Source organism: Grus americana, chromosome 4 (genome assembly GCF_028858705.1).
Source record: "Grus americana isolate bGruAme1 chromosome 4, bGruAme1.mat, whole genome shotgun sequence".
NCBI classification, from domain to species: Eukaryota; Metazoa; Chordata; class Aves; order Gruiformes; family Gruidae; genus Grus; species Grus americana.
Window position 1 is genome coordinate 45,385,282 of NC_072855.1, and position 20,024 is coordinate 45,405,305.

The window sequence follows — 20,024 nt, forward strand, 5'->3', positions numbered from 1 at the left end:
GTTCACATCCCAAGGTCAGTAATTCAGCACTTCTGGAGCAGCACTGAGAAAGGAATTCAGCTATTTAGTCTCCATTCTGCCACTCTTATCCACTGTTAGTATTTTTTCATTTTTGTGAGGGTCTATTTACAGAGAGGGACGCTATAAAAGCTCAATGAAAGGTAGAACCCAGCCTTCCAGATAGTTTTACAGAATACTGCATTCAAATAGTGTCAGACCAGCTGGAAAACCAAACAAATATGAAACAAATGTTATTGAATAAATTATCATCTGTTGAATAACATATTTAAATACTGTCCAGACAGACGTAATGATTGCTTATGCATGGAAAGAGAGGAGAGAGAGCAGGTGAACTAAGAGATGGATTTGAGATAGACAAACCTTGAGCCTGTTCCTTGCGAGTCTGCCGATCCTGAAAAAGTGACCTGGGATTTCAGCAGAAGAGCAAAAGGGTAGGTCTTCACTTTGCAACAGCTACATATCAGCAATGACTGGTTTCAGATGAGGAGGTGAACTTCCAATTCCTAAAGGCACCTTGAGGCTCCAGGCATCATTTCATCATTTCCTGTGCAGAAAGGGAGGAGAAAAGGTGTCAGGATTGTGCGGCTGAGGTGAAGTCCTTCAGCTGGCTCAGAAGAGACTGCACAGGACAAGACCACGCAGCATCCAAGCCCAGGGCAGCTCCCTTCTGCAGCTGAGATATTGTCTCAGCTGTATGTGAAACCATGGCCACAGACTGACATCATCATTGGCCTCCTAAAGGCCTTGACATAGGTTATCAGAGACCAACTGTATGGAAATATCTGTTAAGGGTTGGGGAGCGGTGTTTACTGTTGCTGCGGCTTCAGGCAAAATAATTTTCTTCTTCCTTGTACAGCTGCACTGATCAAAGGGTTTAAACATTCTTGTGCTGAACTTAGCTGGGCATCAGTCCTCTCATGTTTTCACTAACCAAGCATTCCATGATGATTCAGTAGGAGTCACCAATTCTCTGTCCACTGCTTTTTCCAGAAAACATATTTTTAATACCTGAAATTCGAGGCAAGATCCATTCCCACAGAAGAAAACAAAATCCTAAATACTGATAAAACTATCTTTTCCTCCCCCCCATCTAAGGCAGTTAGAAGGTGTTATCACCAGCACAATTTCTGTGTAGCACAGTTAGATGATGGACAGCTCGGCAATGTTTGCATATTTGTTGACATGCCTCTCCACCCTGCGTGGTTCTTGCAGACTGTGTTCTTTAGGATGTTAACGTTAGAAAAAGATGTTTCAAGTCAAAGCTTCATTTCCCTCAGGACAAGTTATAGTTTATTAACTCCTCTAACTTGTTTCTCACTATATTGATGCTGATAAGTCCCTGTCAGATTAATTCCTTCCTTCTTTCTCCCTTTTTTTTTTCCTTTTTTCTTTTTATTTTTTGTCAGAATGTCCTTTATAAGTACAATTAAATAATTTTCAGGGCTGCATTTTCCTCCAGAGAACTAGAATAAATAGTTATTTACACTTCAGCTCTCTAATGGGCTGTTTTAAAGAATGACTTCTTATTTTAGTGTTGAGTTGAACAAGAAACTAAGACAGCTTCATGGTTTAGACAGCAATTTTTTCAAAGCAAATTTGGATCACTAATTTCTTCTGGAATTGGAAAAATCAACATACTATGCAGCACTCAGCTGGAGTATCACTTATTTCAATTCAGTTTTATTAAGTGAAAATGAAATATCAATTTGTTCTCAGATTGCATTTCATATCTAAGTTGTAAGCAAGCAAATAAATGAACATGAATTGATTTCACTTTTTTTTTTAAATATATATTCTGCTAGCTTACCTCATTCGTATTCACATCAATAACAAACTCACTCAAATTTTTAGAATGCTTTTTCATTCATGCTTTTCACAGAACATCACTGTAGAAGACAAGGTATTTAAAATCCCAGCCCTGAAATCATCCCAGAGGCCAATGGCTTTTTTTGTTATTAATGTTTAATCTCATATTTTTTTTTAAAAAAGGAAAGTTTAATTCTTTTCCATACCAAATATATTAAGGCTACAACTAAGAACAACTCCAAGACATTGGGATTGTCTGAAAATTGAGGGTTTTTTCTTCATAGATTCCCTGCTATAGTGCTTGGAGGACTAAGCCACTTGCCCTTTTGTTCTTCAGCTAAACTGAACGCTATAATCATTCTTATTCCAAAATTGCTTATTATACCATTCCCTCTGCTTTCACCATCAGGCTACAAATAAGCATTGACTAGCTAAAGGATCTGGCTTTTGCTTAGCTTCACTATTTCCATCACTCTGCTGAACATACGTGCATACAAACTTTTTCTGCCTTCTTAATTTGATAGACAACAAAACACACAATGAGTTATGATGTTTGGAAAGCTACTGTAGGATAACACTTGAGTTTCCTTAGGTGTCAAGCTTGTTGCTCCCATGAAAAATAATGTAAAATTCTCAAATACTTCTACAAAATACTATCTGTCAGTAACTTTTGCAAAATCCTTGAAGGAAACTTGCTGAACACCCAAATAAAAGCTTGTGAAAATGCTTTGGCTATATAAAACTCTGTCAGAGCCATAATGTTGGGTGAGATGAAAAGGGACACCAAAAGGGACAAATAACTCCCATTTCTGGTGAAAGCTATGGTTGCTGTCACCAAAAGAAAAAAAAAAAAAGGATTGCAAGTCCACAATGAGAGCTGAAATTCATATCTGGCTGATAGAAAAAGCCTGATGGGGTGCATAAGGAAGAGGAAGTATTCTACGGTTGAAAAGAGGAAACAGTATAAGGGAAAGATGTACAGTGAACAGAAAAAGATATTGCTATTCTTCTGTCCAGTAACAGATATCACACGATCATTTAAAGATTTCTTTTAATCCCCTACAGATTCCATTGCGCTAGCAGAGGTGTATCCTCAGTTTAAGCTCGGCAAAAAATCAAAGTTTTTAAGGAGCTTGCAAGACTCACTTTCACATCGAAGATTTCTCTTCTTGCATGGATCACCCACAGCAGAGATAAGCAATCCAATTTTACAAACACCAGTTATCAGAAGAGCACTCAGACTTCAAATCATTTTGGAATGGATTTATTTACTTGCAGACCTTGTAAATATGTATCAGCTTGAAAACGCTATTATTGTTTGGCCAAGCTCACTCAGGTTACACGCACATGGTTACACAGAAATGAAGCTTTATACTAGTCTTCTGATTTGTGGAATCAGATTTTACTTTTTTTGTTTCCGCTGGAAAGATCCCAAAGTAAATATCCATTCTTTCTACAATGCTTATTCAAAATGTGATGACTCTTGCTTTGCAAACTACCCCACTGGAACCGTGTAGGACATCTGGCATTCAGGTGACTCTGTATGGATATTCATTACTGCAATCTAAATTTAAAATCATCTGGCATTACCACTTTGCTACGAATTTCCCACTTCAGCTGTATCATATAATTATAGAATAATTTAAGCTGGAAGGGATCTTTGGAGGTCATGTAATCCAACCTACAAACACACACACGCTATCAAAGTAGAGCCAACTCCAAAGTCAGACTAGGTGGCTCAGGACCTTGTCCAGCTGAATGCAGAATATCTCCAGGGATGGAGAGTCCACCACCTCTCAGGACAACCTGTTTCAGTGTTTGATCACCTTGATTTCCATCTGAAGGAACTGAAACTTTTGTCCTTTGGTTCTCAACCTCTCACTGCTCACATCAGAGAAGAGTCTGGTTTAATCTTCACTATAACCCCCCATTAGGCACTTGAAGACAGAAATTCGATCATATCCTTTGCCTAGTCTTCTCCAGGTTGAACAAATACATTGTGTGATTTGAAGGAAGACATCATTGAACGAATAATAGCAAGCAGATGCCCATGAAGCTTACTATATGGCTTACTGCAAACACATGGTTTGATATCAACTTACTAGATATTTACTCAAATGTGAAAAACAAAAAAAAATTCTTAAATTTGTATCAGCTCTGTAATTTATATGGCTTCCTTTAGTCTGAAGTAGGCCGTGCAATTTACCTGAGATGGTTTTGACTTCCTTGAAATTTTGAAAGGAATGCATACTGCTGGTGGTGAGAGCCACTGGGTGGTCACCTTCCACTTGCATTAATGGGTGTCTCTCAGTTCATTCTCTCGTCTAATGAGGAAGACTGAATCAGCCAATCAATAAAATATTCATAGAACAACACTAACCTGTGATGAAGTCTGGTTCCCAGTGCAGAAACCAGCAAAATAGAATGTACAGTGAAAGCCAGGGGGTTTTTTGGTTGTTGGATGGGTTTTTTTACTGAAGTTACCAAAGATTTATAAATTATTATTCTTTTGCATTTATTTTCTTGTATCTGTACAGAATTGTGTGCCTTAACAAAAGTAATGTATGTAGTCTGATGATTAAGACCTTGCTTCATTAGATGAGATATTTTCCTAGGCCTTGCATTTGTATGCAAGATTACAAAAAGACATGCAAGGAAAATAACTTCTGAGAACTTCATGTTTTTGGTGACCAAATACTAACTCCACCAGAGCAGATTAACATTTTTTAATCAAACATCCTTGAAATTAGAATTATTATTCTTAGATAGGATGTTGACTATAATATAATGTTTCATATTCAGGGCAATCATAACCAAGCACTGATAACTACTTTTTTGTCCATAAATGTAACTCTTGTCTTAAAAATCAGCATCATAAAGAAGAGAAAAATCAAAATGGAATTCATACAGCAGTATACAGTAAGTCCCAAATATCTGATTTCATATATTTATTTCAGTCTCGAGTAAATCACTTGTTCTGAAAAACCATCTGACTTTCTGAAGAAAGCATAAGCTTTACCGAAGGACTGAACTTCACAAAAAGCTGCGTAGGGGGTGTTGCAAAAAGCATTATTAGGTATTTGGAGATAGGTAATACTTGCTGCTTGAGAAATTTTGTAATAAATCCTGCTTATCTTAGATTTTTATTTTTTAATTTTTTTTTTAACTACCTATGGAATTTTTTTTTGTCCTACCCTACCTGTAATTCACCAGTAAAGAAAAAAAAATCCCATGTAAATAGTGTTGGAAAATATTGATACCTCTAAAACAGAATGCAGTGAAATTTCACCTGTACACATAAATAGCTTGAACTGACTTTTTAAAAAGAGCTACTAAAGATTAAATTGCAGCATATGATAAATCAAATTATACATACCAGAGCAGAAGAAACATATACTTGGGGAAAAAATATACAATACCCAATAAGAAAATGCATTTTGTTTGCATGTCCCTTGAAACAATGTGCCATGTCTTAGTTTTCTTGTCGTTGTCACTTCCTTCTATGCAAGAAACATGAGTCTAGTGAAATACTCTGTTATTTGGGTACCAGAAATGTTTCTTTTCAATACACCACAGAAAAAACTGCTGAAGGAGAACAAAAATTGAATGAAGGAAGAAAAGATAGCAGTTTGCTTACATGCTTTTCAGCTGCCAGTAATGTTTTTAGTTAAGTCACTTTGGACTTAATTAAATTAGTTCTATTCATCAGACCGAATGGAAGTGCTTAATATTGATGTTTGGCTACACTGTACTATAAAAAGGAGTTTTATCAATCCCAAAGAAACATTATGAGGACCCAGGCTATGGATCTGAATGCATAATTTTGGCATTGCATGCATCTTGCAAGCTGGATTGCAAGTCACTGTAGGACCCCAAAATCTACATAAATAGGATTCTCCTTCCCCTCAACTTCTACGTCTTCCACCATCAGATGGAAGATAAGTATCACCACAAGGGTTGTAGCGTTCTGAAGACATACACAAACAAAGTATAATCATTAAAGAAAACACTATTTTAGTGCTTTTAAACACAAAGTCATGCAAAAATGTCAATATGTTTTTAGCGCGCCTTTGGCCAAAGAGGACTTAATACAGTTTCTCCTCACCCTGTATGTTCTAAACTGACATAGGCACTACGTAGTTGTGCTGTCAACTATGCTCAAGCTGAACATAGTTATATGTTACTAGGATCCTTCAGGTTACAATTCTTACACGATTTTGACACCTAGTTTGACAGAGATTTAAAAAAAAAAAAATAAAATACCACCACCAACCCAAAGCTAATTTGGAAGCCAAAGAAACATGGAATGTTTTGACTCTAAGATTTTATTTTCAGTCAGGCACAATGTAATGGATCCCTATGTGAAAATGAAAAATGCAAAGAAACAGAAGCTAGGTTAATAAAGGACAAAGTTTGAAATTACATGCTCTAGTTTAAGTCTGTAATTCAGCAACCAGCTTTTTCATTAGGGAATAAAACAAAACTCTTGCAAACAGGAAGGATACAATCCACCTTCAATAGTAAAGACTTTTCTCTGCAACATGAATTTGTGCGACAGTATTTAATTTCTATACAGATAAAATGGAAGAAGTAATAGATCACTCTAGAAAGAGAACATAAATGTGGTATTAAAGACTGAAAATGAAATCTCCTTGTGTATTGGCCCAGTGGAACCATTATATTTTTTTATGCTTTTCACTGAATAACAGAGAAAACTAGAAAAAAAACCTTTTTTATTTAGTTTTGGGGCAATTAAATAAGGGAAACATAACTTGTGTGACTGCAGGCTGCTCATTACTGTCTGGCAAAAGTTTAACTTTGCATTTCAGTGTCACAGAGGGAATTGTAACTCAATTAATAGAAGAAACACCTTCTGTCCCCAGCAAGTTTCCATTTTTTAACAGCGCAATATCTAAATAACAGCATTGTTTTGCATTCATTGAGAAATAAAATGATCCAGCCATTAGAACTTAGACTACATTTCGAAACTTCCAATTAAAGACATACATTAACGCATATTCTATTCCCTCATACATCTGTAGCAGTAGAGACTTTTTGTAAAAGATCTTGTAGGTTCCCACTGGAAGACCCATCACTCAATCTTTTAAAAACTAGCCTGAACAAAGCTCCAGAGAGCACAATATAAAAGAAAAGGAAGTTCCATTCAAAAAGGAATAGACAAGATTACCCAAAAATAAGAATTTCCCTCTGTCTGGTCCTGATCCAATAGAACAACTCAACCCGAACTGATCAAGACCTTTAAAAAGATGTTGGAATTAAATTGTGCTCATCAGATTCACATGAAAGGTATATGAATACTGCAGATCAACACCACTATGCATAGGTTCCAAAGGCTTTGTAGAACTGCAGTGCAATTTTACTCTTTGAAAATAACTTGTATAAAATATAGGCTATTCCGAGAAATTTAGAAAAGTTTTTAATTTTTATCCTCTGAGGCAGAAAATGTATTCTCTTAGATAGTACCAAGTGAGTTTGGGACAGGATGTAGGGGGAAGCTGGGAAAAGGTAGCTGAGAAAAAGTGACACAGAATAATAAAAGTATTTTTAAAGGTCAGTGAAAATAAAATCTACATTAAAGTTACAGGAAAATGTTCTCCAGCTTACGTGGTTATTGGAGCCTTCTAATGATTTTATACCGAATGACAAGATCTTTGCAATCACTCAACCTAACACAAACACAACTGTTAAAACCTTCTGAGAAATGCCTTAGTTCTCAGGGCAATTTTAAAGAGCTCACAAGTTATTGTGCACTTCACTCATTGTGAGTAGACAGAAACCAACATCACCATTAGACCTGTTCCCTGAGCAGATGAATGTGCAAACACTGCTGGTCAGATTACTTTATGCAAGTACATTTAAAATCCATTTTCTTTTCATCATCATGCACATGACTTTGAAACTTAATTTCTGTGAACTACCATGCCAACAAAACTCAATCACATAAAGGTATATGGAAAGTGAATAAAAAGGGAACACATAGAAAAAACATATAATTTAAAAATATGAATGGTCATCCACCTCTGCTGCTTTCCAGAAAAAATTTAGTGATCCATGTTCTCTCCAAATTCATACCCTTACAGGAAAACTTGAGAAAATGTCAGTGTGCTATTCATTGTTCCTAAAAATGGTGCTGTATTATATATATACATTGTAAAATATATACATTAATGCAGCTAGTTTAAACCTCCATCAGGTTTAATGCTCTTAACACCATTCTTCTAATGCATAGAGACACTTTAATTTTTCTTGCATACAGTTTTCATCAGTAGTTTATATTCCTCAAGTACCTTTTAAACTTGATATCACACTATTCCTCTGAAAATCTATAACATTCCTTATTGTGTCATTGCAATTGATATGCACACATACGGTATATAGCCAGCAGTAAATTTCTGCATCTAAGAATTTTCTCAGAAAATCTGTGTATTCGTCAATAGATATATTTAGGACTCAACCTTTTCATATCCAAGGCTACAGACCCCAGAGTATAGTATATGCAATTTTATACCTATTCATTAATATAATGCATACACATCCAGAAATTAATATGCAAATCATACCTCCCTTGATTCTGACGGCAGAATTTGTATCAACTCCCACAAGGCCTAGGTTTCACCTGTGATTACTGAACAATAGATTATGTTTCTGTTAGTTCAAATTATGAAAACACTGAGAAGACACCTAATTCTTAAACAACTTGATATTTTTGAGGAGCCCGTGTCTTCTTTCTCACTGCAAATTTGAAAAGTTCTCTTTTTATAGCCCTGTTAAAAGTCTCTGGAACCTAAGTATACTTGCGGCTCAGCATTCTTTTGGCTCCCTGTAAATAAAAATGTACCCATTTAGTTGCTCATCAACGTTCAGGATAACCTGAAAAGATAGCCAACTTTTAATATGACCCCAAAGAGTAAGTAGTTACCCAGACTGTCCTTTCTGAGTCCTAATGTTACACGTTATTCCATTCATAGTAATTAATAACTAATGTATGCATAAGCCACATTAGATTTGCACCAAACTATTCCTGTAGAGATGTACTCTGCTGCTTTGATTGCCAAGAAAGCAGCCACACCAATAAAACAAATCCCGATATCATTCACAGAAAAGTTTGAAGCCAGAGTCAAATACACGCCATAGTTCTGACTTTTTTGTTCATTCATTTCCTTAAGGTCATGAGTGGCACTGAGCTTAAACCACTGATTTCAGCTCCATGTTACAACCTTTCTACACTTTGGGGACATTTGTGATGTATGGACTTCTTTCTAACACTGAATAATATTTTATTTGGGGCACTATCTGTTTTCCTCACGCTGGTGTATTAGTTCTTGTGTAGCCTGCTACCTTCATCTGTGATGCCTCTAGTTCTGTACTCTTGATAGTGCCACAACTTGCTCCAAAATGACAGTTGCCTGAAGTCAAGTTTAAATGATAACATACCTCCATTCACAGTCAGAGAGAGGTTTTTTGGTGGATGTTCCTCCTCCTGCACAAATGCTGCACTACAAATTTAAGCTAGATATAAGCCAGTAGAGCATGCATCAGAGGGAGTTATGTCTTTACTTGGTATTATTTACACCTGCAAATAATACCCTGGAGTCTAAAAACATTCAGGTAAATGTTATGCCTCCCTTTCTGTTCCTCTAATATTTGAGTTAACACCAAACCTAATGATGACATTATCTATGTTCATTCATAATTCTATGGGATGAGAAGAAGGAGCTGCTTTGAAATACATGAATGCAGATCAAAAAAAAGGAAGCTGAGAAACAAGTAAAGAAAAGAAAATAAAAAAATTAACACAGAAACTGTCTCAACACTGTATTTTCCATTCTCACATCATTGAATATGACAATCAAACAACAACACTAAGTCATCACGTAAAACTTGCCTTCCTTACCTTCATCTCCCTGCATCCCACTGGTATTAACACAAAACCCAGTGTTGAATCAAACTAGGTTCTGGCTGTAATGGTCCACTGATCTTAAAAATATTAGTTGCCTTTTGCATAGATGAAGAGATTACTTTAGCTGCAGCTAAAGTCTGGTTGATATCTTTCCTTCTTTGCAGTCCCAGTTCTCCTCTCTTCATCATTACCAGTCTTCATCAATGGGTCAGCTCCCTGAACACCCCCTTACAATTCTGCAGATTCTCCTCCCCTGTGTTAGAAAATCCAACAGATTCCCAAAGCCTCAGGATCTCCTGCTCCTCTCTATTCCAGTACATATCAAATCATTGTTTCTTTTTTTTTTTCTCCCTTTGTATGAACCACCTGCAACTTCCACATGACATTTCCTCAAAAGGCGATGTTTTGGAGAATTGTTCATTATACTCAATCTTTTACAATGTTTTTGCTATCTTCATGCAGTTATTGTAAATGTTCAGTAAATCCTCTTCTAGAGCACATATCAGGGAGAGACACCACTACTCCACACCACTTTCATCTCCATCTATTTCTGCTAAATAGATTTCCAAATGCACTTTGAAATATTTCCATTTTTCCTGCATCATTACAAGATAATTGTATATATGATGACAGGTGCAATTTCTCTAATTTAGACAGGAAGGAGCTTTGATCAGAATTCCAAAGTTGTCTAACTGTTGGACATACAGAACTCCAAATTTTACTTAATTAGATAGCATAGGACAATCACCTCGCAAACACAGAACTGATCTTTCTTTAAAATCTACTTTCCTTGAAACTGCAGTAGCATTTCATGTCACTACAGCAAAGGACTGGAACGGAGCCTTTTCTGCTATTTCCTCTGTGCATCTAATATTAGCATTAAGAAACTGCAAAGCAGACAGGCATATTTAGGATAAGGAGAGCATTCAACTTTTTTCTTTTTCTTTTTTTTTTTTTCTCATTTTGCCTGTGAGATATATTTTTATTAATCAATCATAAAAGATTACTTAACCAGGAAAAAAACCTGGTTGAAAATTACTCTGATTGTCAGCATGTCTAAAATTAAGAAACCTCAAACAGAGGATTTTAATTTGATGTTTAAAATGATAGCGGCCATTTTCAAATGTTCAAATTCATCTCCCTGTGGGGTAGATATTCAGTCCCATAGGCATTCAGGAAAACTTTCAAGTTCTGAGAGGAGGTGTGGCCTCATCCAATAGGGCATAGACAAATTAATTTAATTTCCAAATTCAGAGCTGAATCTAGTTATAAAACATCTCAAAACTGTGTGTTGAACTAAAAATTTTGTTATTGATTTGTGTTTGTCTCCTATTATAACTTCTTAATCTGTTACCTTTTACCTTGTGAAATTAATGTTTCTTAATAACCAAATAGCAAATGTCCATTTCAGCAGAATTTAGAATACTTTAATGGTAAAAAAGTAAGATTTTTACTTCACAACTGTTCAGGGATTTTTTATTGAATAACTCCAAAATCTGATGCCTGAATTAAATACTCTGAGATATTATCTCTGAACTCTAGCGTTTACCCACATATTACTACAAACTCCAGGGAAGTTTTATTTTGTTCCCTAGGGCTGCATTGTTCAGGGTTTTTTCCTTTTGAAAAGTAGCTTCTGCTGTTCTTACATATTACATGACCCACAGAGGTCAACTGTTATTTCTTTTTCTCCATCTTCCTCCTCTTCTTCAGACTATTTCCTACAGTCTAAACATATTCCCTTCCAGCTACATTCTCCGCTATTGCTGTGCTTCTGATAAACTGTAAACTGCAAGATCAATGTATTTTTTCCTCAGTCTTCAGCTCTCTGAATCCCACACATCAAGGTAGATAAGAGACAAAGTAAAAGCAGTATGCTAAGGTGAAGAGTAATTTTAAAATGTTTTAAGCCTACTAGCCTAAAATTTAATTTCAGTAAATATTATTACCATGCTTGACATGGTCAGTACAAACATGGCAGATTCACAGTGCTGTTTACTTCAGACCATCCTTCATACATCTCTTGGGAAGAGACACAAGTATATTCAATTATTTTGAAGTACTGATTGACTTAGTTTGAAAATCATCACATGCAGTGACTAAGGATTTGATATTCACCTTTATGAGGCTTAAGGCTGAGTCTTTCAGTAAGAGTCCATGGAAATGAGCTCTCTGGCATTCTAGCTATTTTAGGAAAAAAAAAAACACAACTGTATAAAAGCAGGTTTATTTTAAACTCCTTCATTCATAAGGTCAAAATAAGTCAAGACTATTAGATCAGTTTAGCAAAGTATTTATTCATCATTCTTCTATTAATACCTGTTCTTCATTTTATCAGGTTGCATTTAAATGCTGTAACCAATATTTTCATAAAGTAATTTCACTTCATGAATGAGCAGTTTCTGCTAGCAAAAAAATATAATTCAGAATACCAACAGCTATAAACAAATATTGGTCATATTACATTGGGAATAGTAACTACTAAACAAATACATTTATGTTTTTATTTATACCTTGGCAGTGGATTATTCACTTAGGAATATGCTTATTGTTTTCTAAATCTGACTGAACATACCATATTTATTAGTAAAATTTTTGGTCAGAGAAGTCAGTTAAATTATCTTATCTCCTTCCCCTTTCATTCTGACTTTTTGGGGATTTTCGCAAAAGACAGTTATTACGTATATATTCAGGAGAAGGCAAAATCAGAGTACACAAGTAAACCTGTGTGACTGGGTCACAGTCCAGATCTTTCCCTAGTGCTTTGAATTTTTCAAACACATTCTTTTACATTTTAAAAACATTCTTACTTCACCACTAAGTAATATTATCAGCAACAAGGAAAGAGAGCTGTGTTCCAACAAACCAAGAAGGACAGGAAAAAGAGAGAAGATGCTCTGAGACATCCATTATTTTAATCACCCCAAGTAATGCTCAGCTTTCATCTCCCTCTCACTCTCTCCTTCCACAGAATGTTGCCACCTACTAATGTGATGACTCATTAGAGTGACAATATACAATGAATATTAAACACAGGATTTAAGCAGAACATGGAATAATAGTGATTGCATTAGAACCAGATGGGTAAAGGATTTAGTGTATTTATTTTTTCTTAGCTATGTGAACTGAATAACAAACAAATTTTTTAATTTTCTTCATCTTCAGAAGATTGCCACATTCTGATAATTTATTCAAAAAGGAAGGATTGAGAGAAAATATTTTTTTCCCACCACTCTATTTTTATTATAATTTCCTACAATTTTCTGAATAGCTGCGTATTGATGAAAAAGGAAGAACCCTTATTTTGAAATATGCTAAAATGAAAGATTCAGATTTCCCCAAATCTATTCCTTTTTATTCCCTTGAAAGAACTACTGGCCAAATCCCCTCCAAATTTGCAAGTCATTTCTATTACTTCACAAATGTCATTTTCAGTAAATGCCTGTAAGCAATTAGATTTGAGGTACACACCATCTCCACAATTGTTAAAAAGCGCTTCTTGTGATTCTGACTACTTGTCCTGGTCTCGGCTGGGATAAAGTTAATTTTCTTTCCAGTAGCCAGTATAGTGCTGTGGTTTGGATTTAGGATGAGAATACTGTTGATAACACACTGAAGTTTTCAGTTGTTGCCAGGCAGTTGTAGTCCCTACACTAAGTGAAGGACTTTTCAGGTTCCCAGCCCTGCCAGGTGCAGAAGAAGCTGGGAGAGCACAGCCAGGACAGCTGGCCCAGCCTGGCCAGAGGGATATTCCCTGCCATATGTCCATATATAAACAGGGGGAGCGAGCCGGGAGGCGGGATCACTGCTCGGAAACAGACTGGGCACCAGGGTTTTTTTCACAGGTAGTGAGCAATTGCATTTGTGCATCACTTGGTTTATGTTTATTATTATTATCCTCTTCCTTTGCTATCCTATCGAACTGTCTTTATCTCAACCCATGAGGTTTTTTTTCCATTCTCCTCCCCATCCCACTGGGGAGGTGAAGGGGTGAGCGAGCAGCTGCATGGTGCTAAGTTACTGGCTGGGGTTAAACCACAACACTACTAAATTCAGAACAAATATAATCTTCAGTTCTTTGACAGTTAGTCCAGAACCCACAATTGTGTGAAATCCACATTCTCTTAGAATGCTTACCTCATTGCTGGCATTCACCTGCATTAAAACACAAACTTTTTCTAAAAATGGAGAATTCAGAGATTACTTTATAAACTAAAAAGGACAGTACATGAAAAGGCAAGTAACTCTTTTTTAAAGGAATTAAGTATTTTATATTTCAAAATTAATCTTAATTGAATACTTGTGCTGCAGCTGTTGTCGGAATACTGAGTCTAAAATTACAAGTAATATCAGAAATACAGGCAAAACCTTGTTATAGATAAATGGACAATAACATTATGACATTATCAGTTCCTCTTATCTGTATTAACTTCCTGCACATATTTTCCTAGTGGAAATTCTGGTTTATTCTCACCTATTTCAGCAATAAGCTTATTTAAATGTAGATTTATCTCTCAAATCATTTTGCTGTTGTAGTCACTCACCCAGCTCAAAATACACACATATAGCCCACCACAACTTTTACATAAATGTATCTAGTAACTGTTGGACATGGGGAGGGGAAGATTTTGGCTGAGTCCAAAGGTCAGTTTTCATGAGACTACATTACCGTATGTATTGCAATAATGTCCTTCAAATGGGCCTAATTTAAGACAGAATAATATTAATTTATGATCAGAGTTATTAAATGATGAATAATATTAAATGATGATAAAATTATGATGAGAGGGTTAGATGATCTCTCCTATGAAGACAGGCTGAGAGAGTTGGGGTTGCTCAGCCTGGAGAAGAGAAGGCTCCAGGGACACCTTATAGCAGCCTTCCAGTACCTGAAGGTGGGGTACAGGAAAGCTGGAGAGGGACTGGTTACAAGGGTGTGTAGTGATAGGACAAGGAGTAATGGTCTTAAGCTAAAGGACAGTAGGTTTAGATTAGATATTAGGAAGAAATTTTTTACTGTGAGAGTGGTGAGGCACTGGAACAGGCTGCCCAGAGACACTGTGACAGACCCATCCCTGGAAGTGCTCAAGGCCAGGTTGGATGGGGCTTTGGGCAACCTGGTCTAGTGGAGGGTGTCCCTGCCCGCGGCAGGGGGGTTGGAACTAGATGAGCTTTAAGGTGCCTTCCAACCCAAACCATTCTATGATTTTATGAAATAGAATAATTTAAAGTCTTTATGTAAAAGGACATTAAAGTGCAACTGAAAACAGTTTTAAAAATGTCTTTTCTTTTTTCTTTAAATTTCTGTGACTACCAAAACGTATTAGACCTATGATAGGTTTTTATAAACAGTTTTAAAAGTTGATTAACCTAAAAAAATCTTTCAAGAAGTAAACATTTCTGAACATCTAGATTACATTTCTCAAAGACTATAATCAAGCTCAGCTTTCATCTGTATGATCAAGCAGGTGTTAGATGCCTCAGGGAAGTACAATCTGTTTCCTAGTGACTCCTTTCTTAACCTCACTATCTGTAGAGAAGCATATTTGCTTACAGAGTAACAAAATTTGGAACTAGGGCAAGGAAATCTGGAGATAAAATATTGAAAACACCTTTGACTACAGAAAAAAAAAAGAATGTTTTGCAATTTTAACGTCATTTAAGTTCACAAATCCCAGGAAGGACATAAATTTGAAGTCACATATCAAAGTATAAAGTAAGAATTCCTCAGTTCAGAATGATGTTTGTTTCATAAATGTGACCATAGTCAGAACCTTGATTAATTTGCTTTTAATGCTAAGTTTAAATCAAAACCTCCTCAGGCAGCTGAATCAAATCACTGCTCCAGTGTAAAATGTTCAGCAAACTGTCCCTTTTTGTATCTTGAAGTTGTCCTTGCAGTGGAGACCATATCCTATTTGTTACAAAATTCTTATCCACCAATCTTTGCTGTTCTCACAGACCCAGAATAAGACACAAGTAAGCAAATCAATTACCTTGACTGACTCAACTTCTTCAGCAATGAAGTATGCAATATGAATATGCCTACTTATTGAGGATGCACGCATGCTGACATACATTCTCTTCTGCTTCCACATGAACCACAGCGCACAGGAAACACCATTTCTTCAAATGACGACTCTGCATACATTTCCATATCCTGCTTCTGCTGGCAAGCAAACAGCTTTAAAAAGCCATTGTCGGGGATGGACCATATGGCTGCATAGCACCAGCTGCACCCTACAAAAAGATGAAAATGTATTGGTGAGTGTTCCCAAACTGCAAAAAGTATACTAGCAACAGCCTGGGATTTCTTTTCTTTTTTGCCTCAGGGTATTTGTAATTTCAGAAACTTGAGGCCAGATACTATTTGCCATAACTATCTCAAGTATAGCAGGTGAAAATTCCATTAGCGGGATATGGAGCAATATGGATATTGGGCAACCTGCCTATGCTGCAAGACTGCACATCACAATTCTTGTCATAGAAGAGGACATAAGGCAGCTGCCAACCAAGCTAGGCTGATACCGCACAGTGCATCAACCCCTCCATAACTGCAGCTATTCCAGGAATTAACCAGGTCCATCCCCATAGAAGGAACAGTCACTGTTTAGCCCTCAGAACAGCTTATGCATTACAATGTACAGTATTCCTAACGTTTCTGCTGGAGCGCACAACCCCCATTACTACATAATAAGCTCTCTAGTCCTTTAGTCCCTATACAAAATCAAATAGACTTCGAGTTCAGCATGTGACAATATTTTAATAAGAATTATGTAGAAAACTCCATGCAGTGCAATTCACAACTACTACTACCAAACTTCATCCCCAAAGTTCCTCAGGTTGTAGAATATTTTACGATGCATTATTTGGCATACTATACAGGCAGAGGCATATGCACGAAGGGAAAATGTAATAGCGTATTGTACTATCAAAAATAGAGCATAATAAACTTTGTCAGCAACAATCATAGATGATCTTAGTAGCTACACAGTTTTACAGCTCCATTAACTTAAAATTATTCCAGCTGAAGATTTTTTTCTGTAGAGCATATTTGGAATCCACAAAAATCCACATTATTTCTGCTACTTTCTTATTGTAAATAGTTACGATATGTAACAGTAGTAATATCACAACAACCTGGGCTTTGACAAATTTGAACAATTTTCCTACACAAAAAGAAAAGAAAATTTACAAATATATACAAAGTGGGAAATATAGCAAAATTTGGATAAAAAAATGGCAGGTGACATGCTCAAACCCTTCAGCGATAACATCTAGTGACATGAATCTGATTACAAATCTGATTTTGCTAAAGCAATAGTTCTACTAATGTATGAAGCCATCATGCAGCCATATGGGGGCCTTTACAGAGAAAGGCATGGGCTCAAGTAATCTATCAGTATAGCCAACCCATCCATAGTCTCCCTCTCACCTATTTCTATCAACAGAATCACTCAGCATAGTAGCTAATTAAACTACCTTTGCTGTCACCACAGGTTTATTTGAAAATAACTGCAGTTATTGACCTAATGTGAGCAAAGCAGTTACATATATATGCACAGAAATCCTTCGTACTTTACCTACACTACAACATAATCTCCATAAAAGGTTGTTGAACAGGCAGCAGAACTGAAGGCACACAGTTCTGTATGGGTCTGCATGTGGTGCCACCCTCTAACCCTTTCTCCTCCACTGCATCCCTTTTGCTCCCTCAGTCTCCTGTGCCGGGGACAGTTCAGAGCGTGGCCTGCCCTGACTGACGGCCACAGAGTTGGCCGGCTGGCTGCTGCACCTCACAGCTGGCTGGCACCACTGACACTGTGTAATCGACACTGATTTGGATCTCCCTCTTCTATCCAGCCACCAGTTTACACAAGTAGACCTTTCCTACCTTTGAGATGTCTACCCTCTGTCAATAATGGCTGAAGCCAAGAAATGCGTTCAAAAAATATTAGTGACCAACTTGACAGCTGCACAGCATGTAAAACTCATTTCTTAAGAAACAAGGCTGACACAAGTACATTCAGGTTTTCATCAGTGAAACCGCAGGGAACAATACAAAACTCTGAAGTAAACAGGACTAGTTACAAAGGTTCCTGAATTTCTAAAGTTTAACTAAAGCTAAGAGTTGAACTTAAATTATCACAAACATTGAAGCTATACACGAGATGTGCTGTGAATCTAGATAAGATATGCTGCTTTAGTTGCACAAAACTAATAGATAGAATTAAAGTGGAAAATGGAGTTTAATGTTAACTAGCGAAGTAGCAACAGTAACTCCATAATAAAATGAAAGTACATAGAATGAAGGTATTATGTCTTGTGTAATTGTGTGTCTACGCTGTATGATCATGGATCCTAACAAATGTGATTATCAGCCACCTGAATGATAGGCATTTTGTCAATTATGCACCAACCCAGTAAGCACAAGTGCTAGGAGCAGCAAAATTAGGAAGATGCAATAAAATGAAATGGACTTAACAGAATAAATGGTTACCAGAATTAATGAACCTATTATTCAACATACAAAATACTACCACAGAGTACTCTGCATTGCATTATCTTGCTGTAGCTACAATTGTCTATCCATATTAAAAAATATTCTGAACTAGAGACATATCTGACTTCAGACTAGAATTTCTGCCTCTAACCACTGTGACCACCGGTGATTAAGATGGCCAAACATAAATATTTACAGAACAAACCAAAATGTAATCTTTCTACCTTGAAATGAGTAGCATGATGTACAAAATGGGGAGGGGGAAAAAAAAAACCACCACAAAAAAACCCAGAAATTTGAATGCTCTTAGAATTATTAAGAATGCTGAATATTTTTACACTTTTGATGCAGTGCCAGGATGAGAATTTCAATGGGGAACTCTACAGCTGCATCTGCCACTATTTCAGAAAGGAAATGGGTCAGGCAGTAACAGCTCGTTCTTTAAGTCTCCTTTTTATATCCCTACAGTAATGGTTTAGAGACTGGTAAGGCAGAAGATAGTGTTCCACATCACCATGGTTTCAAACATCAATTTTTTTTATTTTAACTCAAGAAAACAAGGAAACATGTTCATCAGTATCAAGATCAAAACTCCAGACTCTTCCAGAAGCAGTATTCTAGTCCAGGCCCATCATCTTCTCATCAGATATCTTAATTTTAAATATATTTCGGATAGAGCCTTTGAGAATAACACAGCTTCCTCACTGCTAACACTAGTGTTCAGAATTGTCACTAATATATTCACAGAGAGGAAACCATGTTAAGTTTGAAACAACCCCTCATTTTCAGGCCTGCATTAACCTTTAAATTGCTATAACAGCACTGTGAAATCCCCTCTGTGCTAAAAAGAAGCAGTAGTGCTCTAGTTAAACTCATTTTTTCAAGTTTTCTGCCTGCAAGCATGATTTGTTTTATTTAGAAGTTTCTGCATTCCCCACTGTTTAACAAGCACCCACAGCTGAATAGCTCTCTCACCTTCTCCTTTATTCTTGCTGTGCAAACTAAGCAAAATACTGAAGGTTATTTTATCTAAAATATGACCTGAATTTGTTAATACAGGTAGAGCAAGAATCAGCTGATATTACTAAGAGTTTTGTTTATTTCCACCCCAAAAAACAGTGAAGCTGGTGGTGGGGTCTGGAAGAAAAATGGGCGAGGGCCAGGAAAGGTGTTTGCTGCCCTAAACTATATTAATGCTAGTATGACTAGGAATTTAAAACCCACTTTAACACTCAAAAGTCAGGAAATGCAAAGTTATGGTTCCCTTAGGCATCATGACTCATGCACTTGCACACATGCATTATTGTGTATTACACCCTGTTAAATTTATAGGAACCATGTGGATGTTATAGTTGTTTTTGAAAGTATTAATTCAAAATTCTTGACTAGAGAACATGAGGTCGTACAAGAAACATCCAGCAGTTCATTACACAGCCACAAACCTGAGTCTGTCTGGTCTCTGCAAACAGACAGAAATTATATTTAAAACCTGGTGGTCCTTTGCTGGAGCTTGACTATACTGTAAATGCTATCAGACCTAACTAGCATAATGTTCAGCAAGGACCAGCAACACACATAGACAAAAAACCTCTGGTTTGAAGTGCATCAGCTCGACAGGAGTTAGTGAAGGTAGGGAAAGATGAGTTCTTAAACTTCTACCTGTTGATATATCATAAAAACTAAAGAATGGCAGATCTCCACTGCAGTGAAAGGGAGTGAAGATCTTTTCAACCTTCTTAGACATCAAGGATTGAATAAGAGGATACAAAAGGA

At 36.5% G+C, this 20,024-nt stretch overlaps 1 long non-coding RNA gene across 1 annotated transcript in view; it reads right to left on the minus strand.

Moving 5' to 3' along the window:
- The window catches only part of LOC129205991 (uncharacterized), an 88,551-nt gene that overhangs the window by 49,037 nt on the left and 19,490 nt on the right, over nucleotides 1-20,024 (minus strand). The window contains exons 2-3 of the long non-coding RNA XR_008576943.1: nucleotides 15,745-15,988; nucleotides 382-565 (exon numbers count right to left, since the gene is read on the minus strand). This is a non-coding gene — a long non-coding RNA (uncharacterized LOC129205991). The remainder of the gene's footprint in view (nucleotides 1-381; nucleotides 566-15,744; nucleotides 15,989-20,024) is intronic.